Genomic DNA, 11,861 nt, shown 5'->3' on the forward strand with positions numbered 1-11,861 from the left:
AAAGGCAAGAGATGAGAGTTTAATTGTTGGGACTAAATCATATGTCAACTAAAATGACTGAAATACCCATAGCTTCGAAGTAAATCTTAACGCAACGGTGCCACCGAATTTGTGCCCAGTTAATACAGCTTAGGATGAAAGTTTGGATGGCAATAGATGGCCCTAGTCACCATAAAACAGATCTAAAACTTAGGGGTGCAACTCAGGTCGATTTTTGGGAATTCAGGTTGAGCTTTTACCTTAAAATTGAGTTGGGTTAGGGTTGATTCCAATTCATTTTTACGCAAAAGCTCAACCCAACCCGACCCAAGTTGCACCCCTACTAAAACTCAATCTAGATATGTTTTCCGATGACCGGGGACCATCTTTTGGTAGCAGGTGGAGATGGTATTTATCTAAAAAATTAACCCAGAAAGTGTTTCCCTTCTTCATAAATTAAGAACCCAAGACAACCCATTCTAAGACACTTTTTATTATAATACTTATCATTAGTACATTTTCTAGTTGGTCCCCGCCACTATTGAAAGAGAGTTTAACAATAAAATAAAGAAAAGGGGTGTGTCTTTAACAATAAAAAGAGTCTTTATCATGTCCCCTGGTTTCACGCAGTCCTATCTAAATAACTCTATAAAAACCCTAGCCACAAAAGAAAATGGGTGTGTCTTTAACAATAAAAAAGGTCGACCCACATAAAAAAAAAGTCAAAATTCTAAAAGGACTAGAGAAAGACCCACATACGCTTGTACCTATCTAATATTGACACAATTCTTTCTTTTCCCGAAGAGTTCCGTGCAACTTGTCTCTCGTCCTCTTGTAACAGAAAATATATTTTAGAGAGAAAGAGAGAGTTCTTAAATTCGCACCTGCTGTAGGATAATTCGCACCACTGGAACTAAACTTATGTTAAAAAGCGTTAAAGTCTACAACATACCCTCATTTGAAGTGGGTGCGAATTATCCTACATGGCAGCGAATTTAGTCCTTTTCTCTCTCATCACGCGTGGCAGGCAAAGAAACGTTTGAGTGACACGTGTGATCATTGCATGGAGGAGAGAGAAAGTGTGTGTGTGAGAGAGAGAGAGAGAGAGAGTTCTGAAGTTTTTTTTTTTTTTTTTTTTTTTTTTTTTTATCATCTACAAAAGCCCTAATTCTAGTCCTTGCATTTCAGGGTTCTCTACAAAGTTTCTGAAAATGGGTATGTGTTAGGTTATGGATCTGAAGACTCTGCTGGATTTTTGTTGGTGAATTATTTTCTTATGGGAAGTCTCTTTGTATTTCTTCTTTTTTTTCTCATGAATTTATGTAAGATGGAAAGGGGAGGAATCTGACAGAAGAGAGTGAGCACAGACTCTTTAATTGGTATAAGGAGTATGCTATTGAGGGTGTGTGCTCACTCTCTTTCTGTCGGAATCTTTTTTCTCCGGTAGGGTTTGGATTGAGTCTCTCTTTCTTATTGTGAACACCGAAAAACTACAAAAAAAAAAGAAAAAAGAAAAGAAGGTAAAAATATGGATTAAGTTTACCTTGGTTATTACCATTCATTAGCTTTAAACCTTATCTCTTGTTCTTATCAAAACATCTTTGCTAATCCTTTTTTCTTCTTTAGAAGATCTCATTAGGAAAAAATGGTGCATGATTTTCTTCCTCTCTACGATATTTTTTGTGGGTTTTATTTAATTTTTATATTGAGAAACAGTAATGGGTCTCTTCTTGTTTTAATGGAAACGTGACTTTTGATGATTGAGAATTTAACGGAAAACCGTATTGATTGGTTGAAGCTCTTGGGGTTTGTTTGTTTCTCTACAGTAAATTAATTTATTTGTTTTTTTTTTTTTTTAAATTTCATGTGCATCTGATGAGGTTCTCCTGGAGATCGTTGTCGATGGGCCGGAATCTGTGCTCTTGTAGTCGGCTTGCAAAAGGCTTTTCAGGTGATAAAAATTATTCCAATCGCATATGAATGAAACCCTAGTTTTTTTTTTGTTTTTTGTTTTTTTCAGTATGTTTTTTTCTGGGTTTTGTTTTGATGTTATGAAAATGGGTTTTAAGTGATGCAGGAGGTAGATCAAGCCCTTATGGAAATGGGTTTTGCTGGAGAAGAGGTGATCTCTACTTCTTTCTGAAGGAACTTTGGTTATTGTAAAACCCTCATGGTAATACTCTTAACTCTACATCCATGGATATACTAGTATTAATTTGGTAGTGGAGAAGATTGAAAGTTCTTCATTTTTTTTAGTTTTCTTAGTATTCACACATCTGACCCTTGTTAATTCTTCTGAATAGTATTTTATTTTATGTTTTTAGTGTTGTTCTTCAGACATTTCTTGGCTAAAGTGGGACTTCCTTATTGGGTTCTTAGCCTAGATACTTTTGTTCACATAACCTGAGATCTGAAATCAAATGAATGTGCTTTGGTTTATTGAACAAAATTAACTACCTATTGGCCTCTAATAAGCTTTCTATGTTGGGATTTTTGGTTTATGATTAAGACTATTCATGGCTCTTCTTTCAATATCCATGAAGATGTTTTTTTTTTCTCTTAGCACTTGCTTTCTTGATTGATGTGGTTGTAATGTTAAAGTGGGGGATCTTGAATTCCATTCACAAACTAGTTTTTTTCCGGAAAGCTTTGAGTGCATCTCAATCAGTGAAATTTTGATTACACTCATATATATGCATTCAATTGGGAACTTATGCCCATGACTTCTTCTGATAAAAAGGTGCTACTTCAATTTGGCTTATTTTCTTTCTCTTGGATTAAGTGCAAAAATTTACTAGAGAAGGAGAAATTTCCAAATTAAGGTTTACAGAAGCAAGACTTTTATGCTACACCATGATTAGGGTTAAAGTTCAAGCTTGCAGCTGGGTTTTGCCATTGATGGGATGACTTAGTTATGATTTGCTCATACCATTGGCACCAGCTTTGCTAGAATACTTGGCTTGTCCAAGGTTCTTAGATTGTTGCTCTCTACAAGCTTGTTGAGGTCAAAGTTCGTTTCTAGATCAAGCTTGTTTGCCGGTGCAGTTTGTTCTAGCTTAGTTACTTTTTTACCTTTGGTTTTCTATTGTATATAACAAAGTCAAGTAACAAGTTTCCTCTTCAGCTACATGTAACTAATTGGTTTTAGCCATACAATAAGTATGTATCTGGTAAGTAAGTATCTGGTACAAGTGATTCAGAAAATTGCTTACTGCCATTGTATTTTGAATTTGGGAGGAAACTTCTGTTTTGTGCTATTTTTAAACTCTTTTAACATTATCACATAATGAGAAGTGGACTCAATGCCATGAGGTAGTAAAAATTGGACTCCGGAGGGATTGGAAAAACTTATGTGACTGGTCTTAGGTGATGTTTTAGAGTATGAGAAGGTTAACACACCATCTTCTGTACATAATGCGTCGAGCCTAACTAATCTGCCTATTAAGTTCTTTGTATGCAGGAGTGGTTTGTTATCCAGTTAGAGAAGAAAATTGAATGGATGATTTTTTCACATGTACCAGATGTTGTAGGCTTAAGCATTTGGGCTAGTTGCCAATGACCCAAAGGGGCTGTTTGGAGGATGAGGGGGAAACTGCATTTGAGCTAGTTGCCAATGATCCATGGAGGCTGTTTGGAGGATGAGGGGAAAATTTACTGGTTTTTTTTTTTTTTCAGAAAAATTGCACCCCTAAGCCACTTAATATGTGTCAATGATGGAAATACAATGTTGAGTTTGTTGTATTCTTAAGCATTTGATCTAGCTGCCGATGACTCATAGGGGGTTGTTTGGAGGATGAGGGAAAAATTGCATTTGAGGTAGTTGTCAATGACCACAGAGGCTGTTTGTAGGATAAGGTGAAAATTTACTTTTTATTTTAGAAAAATTGCACCCCTCAGCAATGTTGAGGTATATCTTCTCTTGATGTTTCGGCTCTGTTGGAGAAGGCGTTATTTATTCTTTTATACTTTAACGGGTCCCCACCCCCCCGGCGCGTGGCCCCTCTTTTTTAGGGTTGGCCTACATGTGGCCCCTCTTATGGGTTTGGCCATTCCAAAAGCTTAAGCTTTTGGAGTAACTGGTTGTTTCACAGGCTCAATAGCTTACATTTATGCATTATGTTACCTTATGATTTGTGGACACGGACACGAGTGTTGCGTGTTAGACAAGGACACAGATGGTTAGGTATGGCAGGCCTCCAAAATTTATAAGCAAGGGCACATCTTAAACAGAAAGTGTGTGTGTGTGTGTAAACACAATAGGATACAATGAATATAATATTGCAATAAGAGTTTGTTTAGGATTCTAGATTTAGAGGAGGTGATATAACAACAAATATTAGTTAAAGACAAGTTAAATAACAAAAGAGGTAAACACAATAACTAATAATCAAACAGAAAGCCACACTTGACATGGTAAAAAAAACGTGTTGAAACGTTCACATTAGTCTAGAACCTATAGCATTCCATTTATTTGTGTAAAAAAGATTCGACTAAATCATGGGTGTTAGTCCTTCAGCTTGCTCGCCAACTCCTTTTGCATCACTTAGTTTTTAAGGATGGGACTCAATGGATCCCGTGCTAGTCTATTTAGGTATTCGAAGTTAAAACTCGGAACTATTTACAGCCCTTGAGCACTTGTACTATGGAATTTCTCCACATCATCAAAACAATCTTGTAATTTCCGATTGATAAGAGTAATAAACCATTTGATTGTGGTTGTCTCTACATGGAGAATCCAAATAACCCTCTTGATGGAGATTGTGTTGTATCCGAAATTCCATGTTCCATAGCAAGGCTTTCTTGTTTTCTTTAGAACCCCTCCTGCAACAGCCTCAAATGTTCGTAACATCAAATTAGTTTGGTAAAAACCTTAATGGGAAAGGGAAAGATGAAAATTTGATTAATGATTCATCTTCCCTTTCCATTTCCTCTCTCTCTCTCTCTCTCTCTCTCTCTCTCTCTCTCTCTCTCTCTCTCTCTCTCTCTCTCTCGTTATTGTTACATTTTTTGCCACCAAGTAGACAATGAAATACATTTGACTGGAAATGTTCACTTCCTAGCTTCTACACAATTAAGCATTATGATTTGTATCTACATGTATCAAGATTAGCAACTCATGGAACTAACCACAATATATACAATTTTGAAGTCCGCTAGTTGGATATGTAGTAGCTTCTAGATATATAATAGCAATGCACTATTTCATGCATATTTACCATATATACATAACCATTATATATACATAGTTAACCACTATGCTTGATATGTAAATGTATATATATTATCAACTTGTGGAACTTAACCCCTATATATAAAAGCCTGAAGTTGAGTAGTTAGATATATGTGGTAGCAATTAATGCACTATTTTATCACCATATCCTCTTACTATGTACTATATGTTTTGAATTTTCTCAGTGACTTGGTTTAATTCTAAAATTAAAAGTTATATACGACATAAAATTAACATGACATTATGATTAACTTGTGGGCAAATCCAATAATGGCACATAAATATTCCTGGTATTGTTTAGGGAACGTGCAACAGAGAACAAGTCTCTACTGCTTCAATTTTCATTTTTTGTCATTTTATTTGTATCTTAATTTTATGCATCAAATATTGTCCATTTGGTCTGATTTTGGTACATTAGAAAGGTTTTTCGATTTCCTATCTAACAAGCCCAATATCACCTGATTTGGATGTGATTTTTAATGAATTGATGATTTACAGACATGTTACATGTCTACTACAGAATTTGTATTTTAGGATTATTTTAGTTATGTTTCTAATTGTTATTTGTGTTGCTTCAGAGGGACGGTTGAGATTAATTGTTTAGGTCTTAATTTAGCATCTATGGTTTCTTTTCTTTTGGGTTTAGGCCATCTATATAATGTAATGACATGATGAAAGAAAGAGAGAGATTTGAGTAAAGTAAATATTTGGAACATCCCTCTTTCATGTGTTGTATTGGTGTTTTTCCTCCAAAACTGTGGTATGAGTTTTTAAATCCCCATGAGCTGATTTAGTTGCTCCTTATATGATCTTCATTTTGTACTGTTGCCCAACGGTCTTGCATCAGTTGGCATCAGAGTCCAGGTAAAAGAGGATTCCACCTCCTTAGTAATCTTGGGCAGAGGCATTAGAGTCATCTTGCAAAGTTCCATCCTTTGCATATCATTCAGAGATGATTACAGAGGATTCCAACATTGTGCGACCTTCAGCGTTTAATTTTGAGAAATGGAAGATACCTATGTAGGGGATCACAATGTTGGAAGTTGTTAATCAAAATTAATATTTGTATGGTTTTTTGAAAAGTCATCCTAGAAAGTCTTCTAGGAAGTTATTGAATGTGGAAAATATAAAGAATCTTTTGAGTTTCCTAGAATCTTTATGTCTAGTTCTAGTTGGATTATCAAAGAGTCAAATGGTGATTTCCTATGTTGTTGATTAGTATTCCTAGATGACTCATGGGAACTACAACTTTGTGGTTAATGTATTTGCTATTTTTAAGTGTGTCTTGAGTCTATAAGTATTGGAGTCTTTATGTAGAGATGGTAAGCTTAAGAACTTCAAGGGAAAGTTTAGAGAGAAGCTTCAAGGGTAGAGGCTTAAGGGAGAACATGTATAGTGATCTCTTGTGTGTTTTGATATATATATATATATATAAAGAGTTCTTATTTTGGTGTTACACTTGTTTTTTTTTTGTTGGAGCTCTACACGTGCCCTTTGGCCGTGTATGTCCCAAGCTCCCTTACCTTGCTCTTATGATCACAACACCATAATCGATCCATGTAATTGGGTCCAACAGGTGGTATCAGAGCTAGAGGGCGAAACCAACAAGTGGTATCAGAGCTTAGGGTGTGTTGTGTTGAAAAACCATTCTAAGATTTTTGTACATTTTTATTCTATTTTTCCAAGTAACTTTTTTCAGTCAAAATGTGGCTTGTAATATACCAATTTGAAGATTTTTGAATCTAGTTTCGAACAAAAAAACGGATCGTCGATCGGAGTTTTCTACAAAGAGTTATTATCAAAAGAGTGGAGATATGTCAAAGTGGACTGTTTTTCAAGATCTAAATTTTCAAGTATTTTTCAAGTGTTTGGGTTGGAAAGATTACCAATTTTAAAGGTTTTTAGGATGATTATGGTCCAAAATTTAAAAAGGTTTAACGGAGAAGTTTTGTTTAAGGATTTATGTTAGAATAGAGAACGATCTCTATATCTACTTGTGGTGTTTCCATTTGATTGGGTGGTGCAAAATTTATGGTGTGAGAAAGAGAACGATACTCTTCTCTTATTTTCAAGATTGAAAGGACAAGTGTCCTCTTTTGTGTTACAAGAAAGAGAACAAATTTCTCTTATTGTCCTGATGAGTGTTGGGAAAAAGAACAAATTTCTTTTTATCCTGTTGGCCAAAAGGAAAACGATTATGATGTTTGATGCACCATGGAAACCAATGTCCTGAAAGCTTTGTTCAAGGCATTTCTAATGGAAGCTTCAGAAAAGTTGAAGCTGAAACCTCCCGTTTATGCTGTTTGGAAAGGAGGAAGGGACCACAAACCCATTTTCAAAGTCTCGGTTGAAGTTGGAAAGCATGAAATTTTCAATAAATTTTTTGGAAAGGTGGAAAGCACAAAAAAAGAAGCTTGAGAAAATGCTGCACATGTCGCCGTTCATTTCTTGCCGGAATGCTACCCATTCGTCTTCGTGGATGCTACTAATCGTCACCTAATAGAAGAAAGAGAATGCGCAACAGATTTGAAGAATCACATCAAATTGCTGGAAGGAGAAATTGCTATGCTGAAGATGGACGATTTCATCAAGTGAAGACGATGATCAAATTAGTTAAGATTAGAAATTGTTTGGAATTTTGATTTAAGGAGGGGTGTTGGAAGTTGAAAATCGAAATAATATTTGTATGGTTTTTTTAAAAGTCATCCTAGTTTTCTAGGAAGTTATTGTGTGTGGAAGATATAGAGAGTCTTTTGAGTTACCTAGTGTCTTTATGTCTAGTTGGATTATCAAAGAGTCAAATGGTGATTTCCTATGTTGATTAGTGACGCAAGAGCATCTCGCCAGATCAACAGTCCTCGTCGATTCTTGCCAAGGTTTCAATTTTGGAAAAAGTTTCTAATCAGGTTTAGAATGTTTCAAAATTTTGGTTTAGAAATGCTTCCTAAATCAATTAGAAATTTCCCGTTTAAAAGATCATGGAAATTAGGAAATATTCCAAAATTAAACCAAAGTGAATTTAGCTAATGCTAATTATAAATTACCCAACAAGGCATCTCTTGCCTTTTTACTTGGTTGTCATTTAAAAAATTGGCAAGTAGCTAAAATTGTTAGGAGGATTGGGAAGATTTCATTTCTTTTATTCTAGTGTCTACTTTTACATAGTTGAAAATAAGAAAGCTATTACAGTATAGACATTTCTTTAGCTACCATAGGAACTAGCTAAGTTATATTAGCTAGATTCCTTTCTTTAATGTGTTGTTTCCATGTAGCACAAGTGGTGGACAGGCACTTGTTTATTTTGTCTTTCTTTTCTATTTACAATTACAATTGTAATAGGAACCAATTCTTATATATACAAGAATGTAATAGAAAAGGAGTTGGTTTTTGACAATTAAAGTATTGAATGAAAAGTGTTCTTTTCTTGTGGAGAAAAGGTTTTTTTTACACTTCTTTCTTGAAGTTTCCCTCCAACGTGGGTTAGCTTTTGAGCACCACAATTATATTTTGTTTTTTTTTTGGATCGTCATCGCCGTTATCGATCGCACGTTCCATCCGGCGTCAATTGGTATCAGAGCTAGGCTCTACGGGAGTTCTATCTACTGTGGATCTAGGAAGGCGACGATTCTCTAATTTGTGGAGCAATTGCAACTGGTTGAAATTCCTATCTTCTATAGTGATGGTGAGTGCGAGTGCACTACTTGGACTGAGGCTATCGAGGCATGTTGTGAGCCATACGGACTGAGCCCGAAAGATTTGATTTGGTATGCCAAGGAGACTTTAGCCAATCACACTAAATCTTTGTGGATACTCATGGAATAAGAGCGACGCAAATTGAGAAAACCACCATTCGATAATTGGGAGGAGGTACGTGGTCGTTTCTTGAAAATGTTTACACCGGTAACTTATCAACATGCCTTAGATTTTCAGGCTAGAAAACTGCGTAATCAAAAAGCCCAAAAGGCCAAGGACTTTGCTAGAAGGAAAGCTGCATGTCTTACAATTCCAAAGACATGGCGAATGTACCGGGCTAAGAAAGAATACCAAAGTCATATTACTTCCGCCACTATTATTCAAAGTTGGATTTGTCGGAAAATTGCCTGTGACAATTACTAGGAATCAAATGGGCTACATGCCATTCAACTAGCTTGGAGGAATCAAATCACCCGGCATCATTCTTATGAGCATCAAAATCCACCAATGGAAGATCTAAAGATCATCAATAGCAAATTAGAATGTCAAGTAGAAAATTTGACACGCCAATTAAATGAAGAACGGGAGTTGCACCTTGGAATGGAGCGAGCTTTGCAAGACCTTAAGTGTAAGTTTGAGGCCTTGACGGAATGCTTGCATGAGTCGGAGAATTACGTAAACAAGCGAATCTATCATGTGAAGGACAAGGATTGGCCCCACGATTATCCAGCCCATAATTTTGAGAGTAATGAAGGCTTCTTTTTGCGTTCGCTATCCCGATTCGACGAGCATATTGAAAGCAAATTTTCAAGTTGAATCAAGTTCCATCGCCTACCCAAAAGTGCCAGATTAATAGCAAGATGGAAGTATTTGATTCACTGGAAAGGACTTCAGTTTGAAGTAGGCGCGAGGAGTACTCCCGTTGTAGCCTCCTAGATCTTTGCTCCCCAAATCGTCAACAATACCGACATGAACTCGTGGTCAAGTTCTTTCCAAGAAGGAGAGTCTGATGCAGGAGCATCTCGCCAGATCAACGGTCCTCGTCGATTCTTGCCAAGGTTTCAATTTTGGAAAAAGTTTCTAATCAGGTTTAGCATGTTTCTAAATTTTGGTTTAGAAATGGTTCATAAATCAATTAGAAATTTCCCATTTAAAAGCTCATGGAAATTAGGAATATTCCAAAATTAAACCAAAGTGAATTTAGCTAATATGCCAGTTATAAATTACCCAACAAGGCATCTCTTGCCTTTTTACTTGGTTGTCATTTAAAAATTGGCGAGTAGCTAAAATTGTTAGGAGGATTGGGAAGATTTCATTCTTTTATTCTAGTTTCTACTTTTACATAGTTGAGAATAAGAAGTTTCTTTGTTTAGCTATTACGGTATAGACATTTCTTTAGCTACCATAGAAACTAGCTAAGTTATATTAGCAAGATTCCTTTTTTTTATGTTTTGTTTCCATGTAGCACAGGTGGTGGACAGGCACTTGTTTATTTTGTCTATCTTATATATACAAAAATGTAATAGAAAAGGAGTTGGTTTTTGACAATTAAAGTATTGAATGAAAAGTGTTCTTTTCTTGTGGAGAAAAGGTGTTTTTTACACTTCTTTCTTGGAGTTTCCTCCAACATGGGTTAGCTTTTGAGCACCACAATTATCTTTTATTTTTTTTTAGATCGTCATCGCCGTTATCCGTCGCACGTTCCATCCGGCATCAATTAGTATTCCTAGATTAATCATGGGAATTACAACTTTGTGGTTATTGCATTTGCTATTTTTATGTGTGTCTTGAGTCTAGTAAGTATGGAGTCTTTGCGTAGAGATGGTAAGCTTAAGAACTTCAAGGGAAAGGTAGAAGCTTCAAGGGTGAAGGATTAAGGGAGAACAAGTGTAGTAATCTCTTGTATGTGTGCTTTGATATATATGAAGAGTTCTTATTTTGGTGTTACACTTGTTTTTTTTTTTTTCGTGGAGCTCTACACGTGCCCTTTGGCCGTGTATCTCCCAAGCTCCCTTACCTTGCTCTTATGATCACAACACCATAATAGATCCATGTAATTGGGGCCAACACACAAAAGATGAAGCCGTTGAGAAATCAACAAGAAGTGCTCCCTGGCTATTTTCTTGTCAAATCAATAAGAAGAAGTTGCTGCACTGAACGTCGTCCAACCTCATCTAGCCATTGAGAATGAGCAACTTCAACAAGTGGAGACTTCACACAATTAGCACTACTCAAAGCCCTCATCCATGAGGAAGATACCTATGTGGGGGATCACAAAAGATGAGAAAAGGAAGGAACAAGAAAAGGTTGATGCAATGTCTTTGTTAAGATGTCTTCATTGACAAATAATTGAATTTGGAAGATAATGGCCTAAACTCAAGGTCGAGTTTTCTTTAAGTGAGGGTGAATGATGCAGGTGAAACTACCAAGAGAAATAAATAAATTTGGAAGATAATAGCCTAAATGCAAGGTTGAAGGAAGCAGGATTCTTCCCTGGGAGTGGGGAACCATGATTCCCTGGTTCGTGAATCCGAAACGGGAATCTTCTTGAATCCCAAAAAACTGGGAATCCCGGTTCGGATTTGCCGAAAACCCGACTCCCACTTGGGAATCGTGGTTTATGATTTTTCAGAAACGCAATTCCCACTTTTGAGAACCATGGTTTAATGTTATGTGAAACGCGATTTTCCGACGATTCCCAGGAGATTCCTTGGCGATTCCTAACTCCCCAACGATTCCCGACGACTTCCCGGTGACTCTCCGGCGAATCTTCAGTGACTCAGGTATGATTTCCGCTTTCCGCTTCCTACCATTCCGGAAGCCTTCAATTCCCGTTTCGATTCCCTCTTTCGATTCCCGCTCTGGCAACCTTGAGTTTTCTTTAAGTGGGGGCAAATGATGAAGGTGAAGCTACTAAGAGAAATAATTAAATTTGGACAATAATGGCCTAAACTCAAGG

At 36.4% G+C, this 11,861-nt stretch overlaps 1 long non-coding RNA gene across 2 annotated transcripts; it reads left to right on the plus strand.

Annotated features, from left to right (window-relative positions):
• Positions 1–1,142: 1,142 nt before the first annotated feature.
• LOC143856739 (uncharacterized) lies at positions 1,143–4,188 on the plus strand. 2 transcript variants are annotated; one of them, XR_013238332.1, is made up of 3 exons: positions 1,143–1,930; positions 2,049–2,152; positions 3,440–4,188. It is a non-coding gene; the product is annotated as an uncharacterized LOC143856739 (long non-coding RNA). The 2 variants fall into 2 exon arrangements; XR_013238331.1 differs by having other exon boundaries at positions 1,145–1,930; positions 3,501–4,186.
• Positions 4,189–11,861: the final 7,673 nt, after the last annotated feature.

Source organism: Tasmannia lanceolata, unplaced genomic scaffold (genome assembly GCF_043159265.1).
Source record: "Tasmannia lanceolata isolate RefF3 unplaced genomic scaffold, GAP_Taslan_0.1 ptg000023l, whole genome shotgun sequence".
NCBI classification, from domain to species: Eukaryota; Viridiplantae; Streptophyta; class Magnoliopsida; order Canellales; family Winteraceae; genus Tasmannia; species Tasmannia lanceolata.